Source organism: Aythya fuligula, chromosome 12, assembly GCF_009819795.1.
Source record: "Aythya fuligula isolate bAytFul2 chromosome 12, bAytFul2.pri, whole genome shotgun sequence".
NCBI lineage: Eukaryota > Metazoa > Chordata > Aves > Anseriformes > Anatidae > Aythya > Aythya fuligula.
In genome coordinates, this window is record NC_045570.1 from 10,635,127 (window position 1) to 10,648,317 (window position 13,191).

The 13,191-nt window shown below is 37.7% G+C and overlaps 1 protein-coding gene across 1 annotated transcript in view; it reads left to right on the top strand.

Annotated features, from left to right (window-relative positions):
* The window catches only part of WDR88 (WD repeat domain 88), a 41,004-nt gene that overhangs the window by 22,216 nt on the left and 5,597 nt on the right, over positions 1-13,191 (top strand). Inside the window, exons 13-17 of the mRNA XM_032195786.1 lie at positions 233-315; positions 3,784-3,916; positions 4,636-4,836; positions 9,470-9,610; positions 12,240-12,367. The gene's annotated coding sequence lies outside the window, so the exon portion shown is untranslated. The remainder of the gene's footprint in view (positions 1-232; positions 316-3,783; positions 3,917-4,635; positions 4,837-9,469; positions 9,611-12,239; positions 12,368-13,191) is intronic.

Consider the following 13,191-nt stretch of genomic DNA (forward strand, 5'->3'; position numbering starts at 1 on the left):
TGTAAAAAAGTGTCTAAATCTATTACATGTATGTAGCCTTGTTGTTCACTTTGAGGAGTAGCTTAAAAAGAATTACCTGGAGCAAAGGGCAAGTGTTGTTAACAACTATGAACTAAAATCCACAGTGCTAACACCTCCTGTATGTAACGCTCCTTTTAGGGCACAGAGTCTTTCAGTCAAATAAGTTGAAATTTATTATAGGGTATTTGCTAATGCCTGTGTTCTTTCTCAGTCTCTGTGCATCATTATGATTAAGAAGATGAGGTTGCAAATGTTGTGGACAGACCAGTGAAACCTGCAATGCAATCACTGCAGGTGAGTGCTTTGCTCTGGCTTTGCTGTGGTTTATCTGTGTGAGTCCTGTTCTAAGACATGGCCTTTCTTATCCTGGAGACATAACATTTCATGGGCTCACACGTATTACTAATGGGGTTGTGGGAACTTCTGTTTCACAGCATTGGAAAGGCTAGTGTGGAAGTCATAATGCATTCAGCAACAACAGAAGAGCCAACATCTTACCCCTGGTTTAAGTCATTTGAAAGGTAATGCCTGAGGCATATGAAACAGGGAAGCATCTTTGATTCCTTGTTGCAACAGGTCTTTTCTTTCCTTCAAGCAACTGTACTTGAGCTGTGATTAAGGTTTAAATATAAAAGGATATTTTTAATATTAGTTGGTGAGGTAATCAAGAATTGACCTCACTGACGTCAATGGCAAAACTCCCACTGACTGTGCTGTAGTCAGGTTTTCATTCAATAAAAAAATAATAAAGAATCTGATTCATAATGAAGGGAGGAAAAGATGAATCAACCCAGGCTGTGTGGGTAGAGTTTTTCCTGTTATTAACTGTGCAGTGGCATCAAAACAACGAGGTCTGTCTTTATTTGCTGTAGTATTTGTGATTATTCTTTACTTACATATGACTAAACACAATTAGCCCTCACAGGATTCCTGCCAAAGTGTGTGCTGAGCTCTCATTGTAGTCAATGGAAACTATTGAGTACAGAGCTTTCTAAAAATCTCTTGATAATATTTGAACAGAAGTGTTTTTAAGATCCTTAACTGGAATACATTTTTTTTTAATGACATAAATGTCGATTAGGTATCATTTCTGGATGATTTTTTAAACAAATGTTCCTTTTAATATCTATACGATATTCGTAAAAATATTGTTCTCTATTTTTCTCCTGTAGTAGCAAAATGTAATGGTTGAAATTGTGCCAATAGCAAATATGACCGTTTGTACCTATAATTTCATGTGGTGTTTCTCTCTGAATGAATATACTAAAATACCATTGTCCAGACATAATAATAGTTTCTCTAATTATTGATTAATATTTGGGAAATAAAGTCTCATAGAAGCTGTTCAGTTAACTTTTGGTGCTTATTTTTGACAAATTATATGACTCTATATAGTGCTTTTCTGTTAGAATAAATATTTATTGTCAGTAACATAGAAATTGTCAAATAACATGGTAAGTCAGTTCTGTTTGGCCAGCCCTAAGTGGCTGTTGTTTTCAGTACTACGCTTTTTGTTGTGCTTTTTTTCCTTAATTAACATTTAAATTTGCATGTCATTTTTATGCAGAACAGAATTAATCACACAAATGATCATTTTTTCTCCTCTGATATGGGTTATGCTCTTTTATGTGGTGCTTCTCATGGTCATTTGGGTTATCTTTACATAACAGATACACGTTATCTTAGTCGAGCAGCATACTATTATTTCCTTAACTTTAAAGCTACCGAGACTCGGTTTTTGTATACTGTTATCTGAAGTTTTCTTTTTACTTTCTTAATAGAATGTCCTTTAAAGTGTAAGAATCGTGTGTCCTTAATCACAATAACTGCACACGTGTGATGAAGGCTGGGATTGTGCAGACTGTACAGCTACCATTATCACATGACATCCTTTTCTTTAGGCTGAGAAAATTTAGCCAAGATATTTCTAGCAAATGCATTAGGTGAAACTACAGTGTGCAATGTTTGCATATCGAATGGAAGAAGAATACTCAAGAAGTAAGTACTTCTTGATAATACTTCAAAGATACTCAAGAAGAAAAAAACTTGAGGTGTAAACTGATAGAAATTCAGGAAGTCAAAGGCTCTAAGCAGCTGAAAAGGTACACAGGTCTCTGTCATGCAATTTTTTGACTACACAGGAAAACCATTTGGGGAATAGTCAACTCAGAACACTAGCTCAAAAGGAGTATATTCCCTTGGTTGCCATGGCCAAAATCTGTTTTTTTTTTTTTTTTTTAATTTTTTTTTTTTTTAAGATGGCAAGGATAGATGTGCTCCTTTAATACTGTTATCCATGAGGTCAATTGCCATTTCTTCTGGCAGTCTGTCTGACTGTGGTCTGTGGAAATATAACCTGGTAGATTAGAGGAGAATTAATGAATTAGTGACTGTAAAGACAAATTTGGAATGATTAGAGCCAAGAACTGCTCTGAGTTGGCACATCTCTTGTAAAGGTGCTAGTGAGACTCACAATATAGCTAGATGCAGTGGTCCAAATTCAGTTTAATATGATGGCAAATAAGAGAAGGACTTAGAAATTTCTTTTGATACCAGCTTGGTGAATCTCTGACTCTAATTTCCAAATGATTTCACATAAATTGATTATGCAGCTGCTGCTGGTTTCTGTATTTGAGCAACTCTGAACATGGGACCCTCAGGAGAGCTTAAAAATAGATTTAGGGCTGTCTTGGCACCACTGGCTTTAGGCCTGCCTGACACTGATCAGAGCTAATTTGGCTGCAGAGCCCCCAGCTGGTACTGTACAATCTGAAATTCATCCGGGTCTTTGCTCTGTATCTGTTCTTCCCTGTGAAGAACTTCAGCAAGAACGTTCATTAATGATCTCTGGAGTGAAAATCCTCTGTAGGAAAAGAGTATACTTTATTCAGTAAATACAAATATTTCTGAAATTAAATTACTTTGCAGCAGCATTAAAATTGTGAATGCTTGCACATCAGGATTTGTGTCTTGCTAATGTTTTTTGCATTACCTTTTTGTCACCTGAGCTCTGGACATTACAGAGCTTTGCAGAAAACCTAAGGAGCCCTTCTGTACTGGAATGCATCAAGTAAATTGCCCACAAATACAGCTAGAATTGTGCTGAGCTAAATGTGGCTGCAGTGAGTAATTGTAATCATGTCCAGCTGGGATTACTGTACTTTCAGCAAATCTATAGACATGGGATGAAATATTTAAAATTGCTTGACAGTTAAATATTTTTGCTAGTGTGCCTCACTTTTGAGAAATAGGAAACCTCTGTGATTCATACCTCCGTATCGGTACAATCAATGGGCACTGCTCTGCCACAATGTCCAGTGACAGCAGGATTGAGAACAAATGAGCTAATCACACAGTATCAAAGTTCTCTGCAGTAAGTGGAACGAGAAGAATTGAATTTGCGATTGTTACACCTTTGGCTGTGGAAGTGGATCCAGGTCATATTGCCTAATGAAACAATGGCATTAAATATTATCTCTTTGGATAACTGTTTCTTTAAGCCTAGTACAATGCCATTTTTATGGACATAACTAGTACTGTTTTTTTAATATCTAGAGCAGAAGAGTATTGAATAAGTAAGATAAATTAACGATTATTGTAATTGCTTTCACTATTGAAAATTGTCAAGTTACTGTAACAATAATAGTTTAAAATGCATAGGTTTTCCTAACTTGCATGAAAATTACATATAAGCTTCTATATTTTAAGAACTCAACAACATAGGCATGGAAGCATAAAATACTGTTGTTCATTTGTTCCAAGATGATCTCTGGATGATGATAAATTCATAAAAGCTAGTATACAGTGAACACCCAAAGCAACTGGTTGGTTGAGTTAGTAACTGAAAAATCACTGCAACCTGTCTACAAATGATTCCAACAAAATAAATACAAATGTAAGTATAAATAAGTATTTATTCTTTTAGTCAAATAAGTTTTAAAACTGGTTTAATCTTCACAGTACCACCCCAGACACTGGCAAACCAAAGAATGTGTTGCCATGGGAAAAAAGGGCTATAACAAAGGATGTTTGAACACTGATAGCTATAAATGCATATGCCAAGCTGGGTATCATGGGAATTTCTGTGGTATGTATATTACATTACCCTGAACTCTGAAATCTGTACTAAGATCAAAGTATGTTTCTGTTAGCTACTTTTAATTTAGCATTTGTGACTCTTCTGGTTCCATCTACCAGCTTGACTGCTTTCTGTTTAAGAGAATTCATAAGCATGTAAAGTATAAATATAGAGAAACCTTATATATAAATTGTTTCAGTGTTATTGTTGCTTTTTGCATTTCCTTTTATTTTTTTCCTTCTCTTTTCCTTTGGAACATCTGTTTACTTTTGAGATTTCCCAGACTGATAACTCTGTACAGGAATTATATATTTAGGAAAGGCAAAATTACCTGTGCATAATTCTAAGTAGGCAACATTTTGTAAGATTCTCATTCATCTGCTCACTATTCTAGGTACTGGTGGATATTTTTGTAAATTGATCTACTGTAAATTTTTCTTTTTTTTCTTTTTTTTTTTTTCCTTTTTTTGTTGTTCTACTTTTCCTTCATTTGGTTGGCTTCTCTATCTGGCACCTTCATCTCCCACTCAATTAAGGGAATAACTGGAATGTTTTGACAGCCTCATAAATATTCTGGGAAGGGATGACATCTCTGGGCAGCAGTGCGCAGCCATGCTACTGTTGCCCTCAAGGATAAATAAACAAATGTCAGCTCAGAGGCGTACCATTGATCCTGTGTATGGAGTTGATGCATATGAAAGAGGATCTGGGTTGACTCTACCTTCAGAAAAAGGAAAGTATGAGGGCAAGAATTTTTCTTGCATTTCTCTTGACTTTGTTTTTCATGTTTTGACAAATATTTTACCTCCTCTTTTTGGCATCATATTTACGTATGATGTTGTGTTATGGCAATATATACAGATATATAGTCCAAGTCTCGAGTCATATGAAGGATTTGAGTCATATGAACGCTTAAAAGTTTTGTGAAAACAAGTACCTGTGCTCTCTTAAAAGAGTTTTGATCTCTGTATCACTAGGTACTCTTTCTTTTTTTTTTTTTTTTTTTTTCCTACAAGCACATTTATAGACTGTGCATATGAATTTGCAGGGCTGCTATCTTGTTCATTCAGCTGCTTTCTTATGGTGTGGTTATTACACAATTGTTGCAATGATTTTTCCTTCACATTCTTCAGCTCATTTACCACAGTCTCTTTATTTACATGCTTTGGTCAGAATGTACAACTGGCATCTGTAGCTCTGCTGTGTGTAATGAGTCATAGTTAAAGGCTATATTGGATTACTTGGTTCCCTTTATGCAAAAGAAAATCTGACTTTTCATGGTTATAAGCTTCTCTGAAGGGTGAAGCAGCTTTGATTCTTCTGCAAATCTCTGACATTTAGTTTTGTTCCATGGTTTATCCTTATCCTTTGTTTTTTGTTTTCTTCAGTTCTTTCAGGACTGTGGTCTGAATTAGCATGTTGATTTGTCATAATGTTACCCATTTTTATATTAATCATTGTAGAGTTCGCTTGCACACTTCAGCTTTTATATTTTTGAGATTTTGTACACTAATATTAAAAACCAGCCTATGCAACAAGGAACAGAGATGAAATCATTGCACCTTCAGGGCAGACATGATTTCCTATCTGTAGCTACCAGCCCACCATACCTGACAATGTGCTTCCAGTTTTTGTTTGGGACACTGAGTGCTTACACTATAAATACTTACCACTGCTGCTGTTAACAGTTGGTTGAATCACTAATGTGCCAGAGAGAAGTGTTCGTTCATTCAGTGTGACACAGCAAAGATGCCAGAGCTTTTTCTATCATGGAAACATACCTCATGACTTAGTAGCTATGGACTCAACATGTCCTGCATCCCTTCCGTTACAAGTATTGGCACACAGTCTGCATAATGATTGAACATTCACATCTAAGCATGTGTTGGTATTTCTCTCTTGGTGCTTTAAAATGGCTTTTACTTTTAGTGAAATTAGCTAACAGACTATTGTTTTGATGAGCCAGTACATTGTGATCCTTATGTCCTTGTTAATACATTATATGTACTATGAATCTGGCTGTATTATCCCTGCAAAAAATAGAGAGAATTTTCTAGGCAAGTTCATGCATTCCTTTACATCCTTTTTCATTCTTTCTGTGGAACAGCCTCACTCATGCATGGTTCCAAATTTTCGCTGTGTTATTTATCTGTGCATGTTAAGAAGAGCTTTGCAATCATTTGGGAAATAAGATGTAATTTGCTCTTTTATGAACCCCAAATCACTGTGTTATGAATATGTATTGAGAACTTATACAAAAAATGCAGAAGAAATTTGTTAGTAATGATCTTAGATGATTCCAAGGACATGCTTGTAGTGTAAAATCAGTAAGACTCTTAAAACAGTAGAGTATTGCAATGAATGAGAAATACAACACTTCGTGCAGCATGGGCCTAATAGAACTTGACACTTAGAAACATGCCACTGGAATTTCAGAAAATGTAACTGTAGTTGACAAATCAAGGCAAAGAAACCATAAACCAGTGTTAGGGACAATCCCCAGGTAAACTGGGACATAAGCTATGTTCTCTAGGACTGAGTTTAGCATCTAAAGGAAGGGTTTGGGCCAAATTTTAATGAAAACGAGTAGCCACAACAGTTAATTTTAAGGCGTCAGTAACACAATGAGGAGTAGTAAAAAATCTGCAAACTTACTTAGTTGTCAGTAAGGCATGAGGAGCGTGATTATCCTCAGCCTCTGTTGTACTTTTCCTGCTGAACCAGGAGATGGATGTAAGTAAAATGGCAGTCTGTAGTAAGCATACTGGATAGTATAGATGACCATTTTATTCACTTTACAGTGAAGTTGATGCAGTGCTCAGAGTCCAAGCCAGAGTCGCACTCGTGGGTGTTGCTGTGATTTATCCTGGCACTTGCGGGTGGCGCTGGCAGAGCACCGGCTCCGAGCTCCTTGCTGCACCGCTCCTCAGCTGTCAGCTTGCTGAAGCACACAGTCCGGTTGACTTATATCAGTCTAGAATCTTTGCATAAGTTTCTTAGTCATAAGAGGGGATGGAAGACAGCTCTAAAAATTATTGGTATTCCCAGCCTATGGGTAATGTTACACCACAGATCAGTTTCAAGGCCAGCAGTGGGAACAGTACGGGGAAGCTACTCTGCAGCCTCTCCATCCATGTTGTAGTTGTGTTCAGCACTTCCCCACCCAGTACAAGTGTCAGTCACTGAACTTATTTGAAAGGTGTCTGTTCAGTCCTAATTAAAGATTTTATAGATGCCTCACTGCATGCAACACCTTTTCAAAATTTCTGTTGTTATTTTTTAAAAATTAAATGATATTGGGGGCTGGAAGCACTGCTGAGCCACTTCATGTGGCTACTTTCATTTGCTCTGATAACAATATGTGTACAGAGCAAAGAAAATATTTGTTCTTTCACAAGGAGTTGATTTTAGTGCACATTCACTTTGTTCATCCTGTGACTTAGAGGGGTTTTCGTGTTTCTAATTCCAAGTTGTTTGATCTCCCACTTAAATGCTAAAATAAGTTTGTAGTAACTGATGCAGCTACTGCATGTTTGGCTAGGAATGTACTGATAGTTTGTGACGGTGACATTTTCTTTGGTAGGAAATAAGTAAATAAACACAACTTCAGGTCCTACTGAGACCATCATTTCCCTGAATTTCTGTATGTGAAGAGGAATCTGAAAACATTCATACATCTGAAATGTGATTCAGACATAATTTGGCATTGCTCTTTTATCATTTACAAACAGAAGAAACACTTCTGAGTTATTTCAGCCTTGATTTACCACATATCTATAGATATTTAATGTCAAGAAGAATAGTAAATCCTTTAATGACTCCAGCTCTGGTAGAGAGAGTAAGTCTCTAACACAAGCAAAGCATAAAAGGATTTATCATAACCTAAATTAAATTGTCCAAACTCTGCTCATCAGTAGATATGAAGTAACAGGCAAAAAAAGGAATCAGTTTAGCCATCTTAGTGGATCAGTGGCATGCAGTGTTTTTCCACTACATGGATACTGAAAACTAGCATCACTACAGCTTAAATCAGTCCATACATAGTAAATGATAAAGCTGCCGGGAGAGGTAGGAGGTGTGGTGTGGTGTCAAAATAGCCTTTAACTGTGGAGTCACGAGTGAAATAAAATTGGAGGAACTGATCCTGCCTGTGTAAGCTGCAGAGCGGCTGGGCAGCATCATGGGACTGGGAAGCAGCTCGAAGGACACCAGGAGCTAGGACTCAGGAGCGCGCTGCAGGCACAGCCACGTCTGTTGGCAGGTGACAGTCGAGAACCTCGCGGAACAATTGATAGAATTGCTGGCATAAAACAGTGCTACGAGATTACACTTTTAAAACTGAATCATGCTGAAAATATTTAAAGGCAAGAAGGAGAGAGAAATTAAACAGATCTTCTGCTCTTGGCCTGTTTGTTTTTTCCTGTTTTAATTGTTCAGAATGACTTGTTGTCCAAAGGAACTTAATTGTTAAACTGCACTTTATAAATTTGATAAGAAATCCTGATTAACTTCCTCAAATTATTTCTGTAAGGATTAAAAAATGAGGATATTCTGATTCTCTTCTGTAATTGTCCTGCAAGATTAAAAACTCTGTCAATAACACCGTTAAATAAAAACGAGACCTAATTTACTTAATGGAGCAGGTTATGTAGACCGCTCAGTTTTGTTAAGAGAGTTAAGTTATAACTATTAAAAAAAAAAAAAAAAAAAAGGCAATTAATGCTGCCTTGATAATAGTTACAAAGACGAACCTTTCAAGAGAGAATGATTTTATTTTTCAAGCAATTACCCTAATGTAATTGCTACTCATAATCTGGTCTGCTTGATACAAATACGAACTTTTATTAAACGTTCAGAGTATCGTGGAGGAATATCACAGCTTTGCACTTTCTTTGGAAAAATGCCTACACATTGGTGATCATGCTATAGTAGTTCTCCATCAAAAAAATACCTGGATTCGCTTTACTGTAATACCAAGTTGCCTATATTTGTTCCTGTCACATTTAATAAAATGAATGTGAATTACAATGGATTTCTTCAGCTCTTCATAGAATATATGCATAACAAATTTCTAAGGAAGAGTAAGGAAAATAGCTCACTCTGAAGTTTAGTAACCATCTATGATAGATCAAGACAGGAGTAGTGTTAAGGTCAGTGCAGCAAAGTACCCTTGAGGATTTTCTTCCCTTTCAGGGAAAGTGCATTTGTCACTAAATGTAAACCCTGTTAAATCCAGCCCGATAGTGTTTTGTGGTGGTGCAGTATGAACTCTTGTAAAAAATAAAGCTAACTGTAAACTAAGCGAGCTTGAGACAAATAGCATATGTTACTACACCTAATGTTTTCTAACCAATTTTTCTTCAATGCCAGATTTCAAAAAAGAACAGAGGTGATGAAAATAGATGGGATTTCAGGCTTGTTTATCTACACATCTCTATACATGCTACCTTTTATTTTAAACTGATTTATGGAGGAAGAGAGAGAAACGCTTAGAAAGAACTTTTGGAACAGGTAAAATTGAGGTTTTACTTTAAAGAAATCTCAACCAAATTAATGCAAAGAAACAAGCACAAACATGAGCTACAAAAATCAGATGCAGAGGGAACTGACATGGAAAATGTAATAAAACTGGATGTTGGCAGACTGAGACAGAGATTACTCATGGACAAGTTAAGGTTCCAGATTATTTTAACATTTTTAGTACTAATATCAATGAAATCCATAATCTTAGTCAACATTGCTAATTATTTTATGATGTCTTCATCTTCACTGCATATGTTTTACAAATAATTTGTAATATCTGTTGAATGCACTCAGTAAAATTTTATCAGAACTATTTTGTTGGTGTTATAATCAAGACTTTGTGTGATCCAATTCTGTCAAATGCAGTAGCATGTGTAATGTGTAACTTCTTCTAATGAGTTTCCTACAGCCACATGTTCTGACACTGGATATGAAGTCTTGAAACAGCTCCAGCTATGGTTTAACTTACAACACTTTTAAAATGATTTTAAAATAATCTGCGAATCATCCTGCAGTGGAACACCTAGAATGGGTTCTACTGATTATATTTTAAAGGTGTGTGGATGTTGTAGTGAGATCATGAATCCCACTGTAACCAATAGATACAGGAGCATATGGATATGTAATTTCATATATACTTTTCTAATATATTTCTGTGAAGACAAAATGTTATGACTGAAAACTAGGACTTAAATTTTAAGTTAGTCTTATGTGAAGGCCAAGTATAAGGATAAATCTTAAACTGACTGGATTTTATCTTAACAAGTTATTGGCATGGTTAAAAAAAGAACATGCACATTGCTTTGCTTTCAGCCCTATATAAGTCTTCTGTTTAAGTGATATGCAAAGATACTATTTAATGGAAATGAGAGATGCACTTTACTCATAATTATCATAAAAAGGGTTAATGTGGAATGTAGAGGTGACTAGATACATTATTTTATTACAATAATAGACTTACTGAGGAAAAACTCTTTTATGACACATTCCATTATTGCTGTTTCAAACCCGTAATTTGAAGATTACTGCTCAAAAACCCAGACAGAAATGATTTTACAATCATAGGCCCATTAAAGGTTTAAGAATTGTCTGGTTAGATTAGGAAGAATTTAGTTGTAGAAAACACTGTGTGATTTATTATGCTACTTAAAAAGTGCACAACACATGTGCTTGTAAACCAGCCTGAATGGGCAGAACAGCCAGGTCCTCTCTGTGCTGCGTGCGGGGCCTTCTCACCTCCCGATAAACTTTGTTTGCATCGATCCGCTTATTATTTCTGCATCTTTAGCATAGTGGACGTATTTATTTTAACATTCAGTTCTCTCATCCCAAGTAGACAAGACGTGATATTATTGATCCTCAGGCCAGTCATCCATTAGGCATCCATTAAGATCCAGAGTGATAGACAAATGTGAATTACAATTATTATAATTCCATCAAAGGGTTGCTGAGATAAGGCCCAAGTCTACAGCTCACTGAGGATAAGGATCACCTGAACCCCTGAGATATTACTGTAGCCACACTTTATATTGTTGAAATAAAAAGGTCTAAAGCAATATCTCAGTGTGCTGAGAGATGTCCTTTGGTGAACCCTGGTGCTTTCAGGCATTAAAGCCCTTAGCCCTCCATTTCACCACTCTGCCAGAGTTTTTCCACTATCAAATAAGAATCAGCGAAAGGAAACTGGAGCCTGTGCTTTGACTTTAATGTGCTTTCTGCAGCCAACACGATCTGCTTCCCGTAGACTCTCCAGAAAGTAGCTGTCACCACCAGCCCTGAAATAGTTTCAGCCAGGCCTGCTGTTTTCTCATCCATTGCTGCCTTTTCTTTCTTATCTGGTGTTTCCTTTCCCGATTTTTAATTTGATCTCTTTCTTTCTTTCCCTGGCCAAAGCTTTCTGCTGAGTGGATTAATTTTAAACAAGATACAGTGCCATGAGAGTAGCTCTGTGGAGTGGTTTTATTGTAGACACGTTTAAAAGAATTTGTATAACTGAGATGTGTGTTTAAAATTGCACTCAAGAGCTTATGGGCAAATGAAGATCATAGTTCTAATTAATATTTTTAAACTGTACAGCACCCCAGGCAACTTAAATATGCTTTTCTCTCCTCTTTTAATCGTATAAACATTTAGAGTTGTACAGCTGTTTTCCTAGGTGAGGCGTGCATAATTAACAAATAACTGAAATATCTGAGTGGGTACCTGGGCGTGCATCAGACAGGCGTTGTGTGTGAGAAGCGTCATCTTTTACACGCCTCAGGGAATACCTGGGGCAGGGCTTGGGAAACCCAGCCCTCTACACAGCCACTTGCTTCCCTCGCTGTGCTCAGTTCCGTTATTATGCAGGATCATTAGCACTCTTTCACATTGCCTTATCTTTAAGCTGACTTGGGCAGTACCTGATTGAAACCTGACTCAGATGACAATTGAAATGGCACAAAGCTTTCAGTGTGGGGTAGCACCTGTAACTTATTTTGTTGCATCTTTTTTGTGAGAATCTTGTTCGTGGTGTGGGTGCTGCTACACATCGATGCTAGCTGATAGCAAATGCCTGGGCTTTATCTCACCATCCTGTTTCCTCTTACAAATGTTTGTTGCTTTTCATGTCCTTCCTCAGACTGTGGTGCTTTTGATAGGCTCACTCTGCCACGTCTCACCAGGATGAAGAGCTGAACCCAGGCCCCAAGACAGCCGAATAACTGAGTGTGTTTCTGTGACTGCACAGTGCCTGACGCTGCTTGAATGGTAGGGAGCTCCAGCCGGTGCTTGTGACTTCACACGTCTATCATTAGTGCCATCAGAGCCTAATGTCAAGCAGACAACCCTTAAATGTGAATTTTACTTATTGCATCATTTTAGGGGGAAGCTGGGTAAAAAATAGATGTTATTGTTTTGTGTTGCTGATTATATTGATCAATTTTTAATACAATGGGAGAGTTTCTGTTGTAAATAGTATCCCCATAGACTGTATGCCTGCTGTCTCTAGTGTGGTACAGCCGCAGGATGCAAAGATGCAATTTTTTTCAAGCATAGGGAAAACTTCCTGTGTTTGTAGTGAAATACTGCAAGACCTCACCTTTGCCCTGGAGGAGTAGTACACTGTGATATATGGCAGAGCCCTCGTTTGTGCAGGTTAAGGAATGGTGCTGTCACGGAGTCCTGCGTTGTTGGTAGCTGTGGGCTGAGGTAAGGCGCTGCTCAGCAGGCTGCACACACAGCTCGTGGCAGGGCAGGGCTGGTGGGGCTTTGCTCCTGCCAAGGGAGCAGCTCTGTGGGAAGATGTGAGCTGTTGCCAGGGCTCTGGGGAGGGCGGTGAGCACCTGCCACTTGGAAAACTGTGAAGTTGAGGGAATGTCTGAGGCAGAGGTGGTTCATTTCTGTAATTCGCCTGGACAAGATTCCTTCATCTATTATTATTTTCCTACTCAGCTCATGAATCTCCCCGTTAACTTTGTGGTCCTGCTGCTCCTCGTGAACTTGTGAGACTTTCCCCGTGCCTTTGTCCGTTCTCAGGGGAGCCCCGTGGCCTTACAGCGCTACCCCGGCGTGCTGCGGAGCCTCGCTCGGCT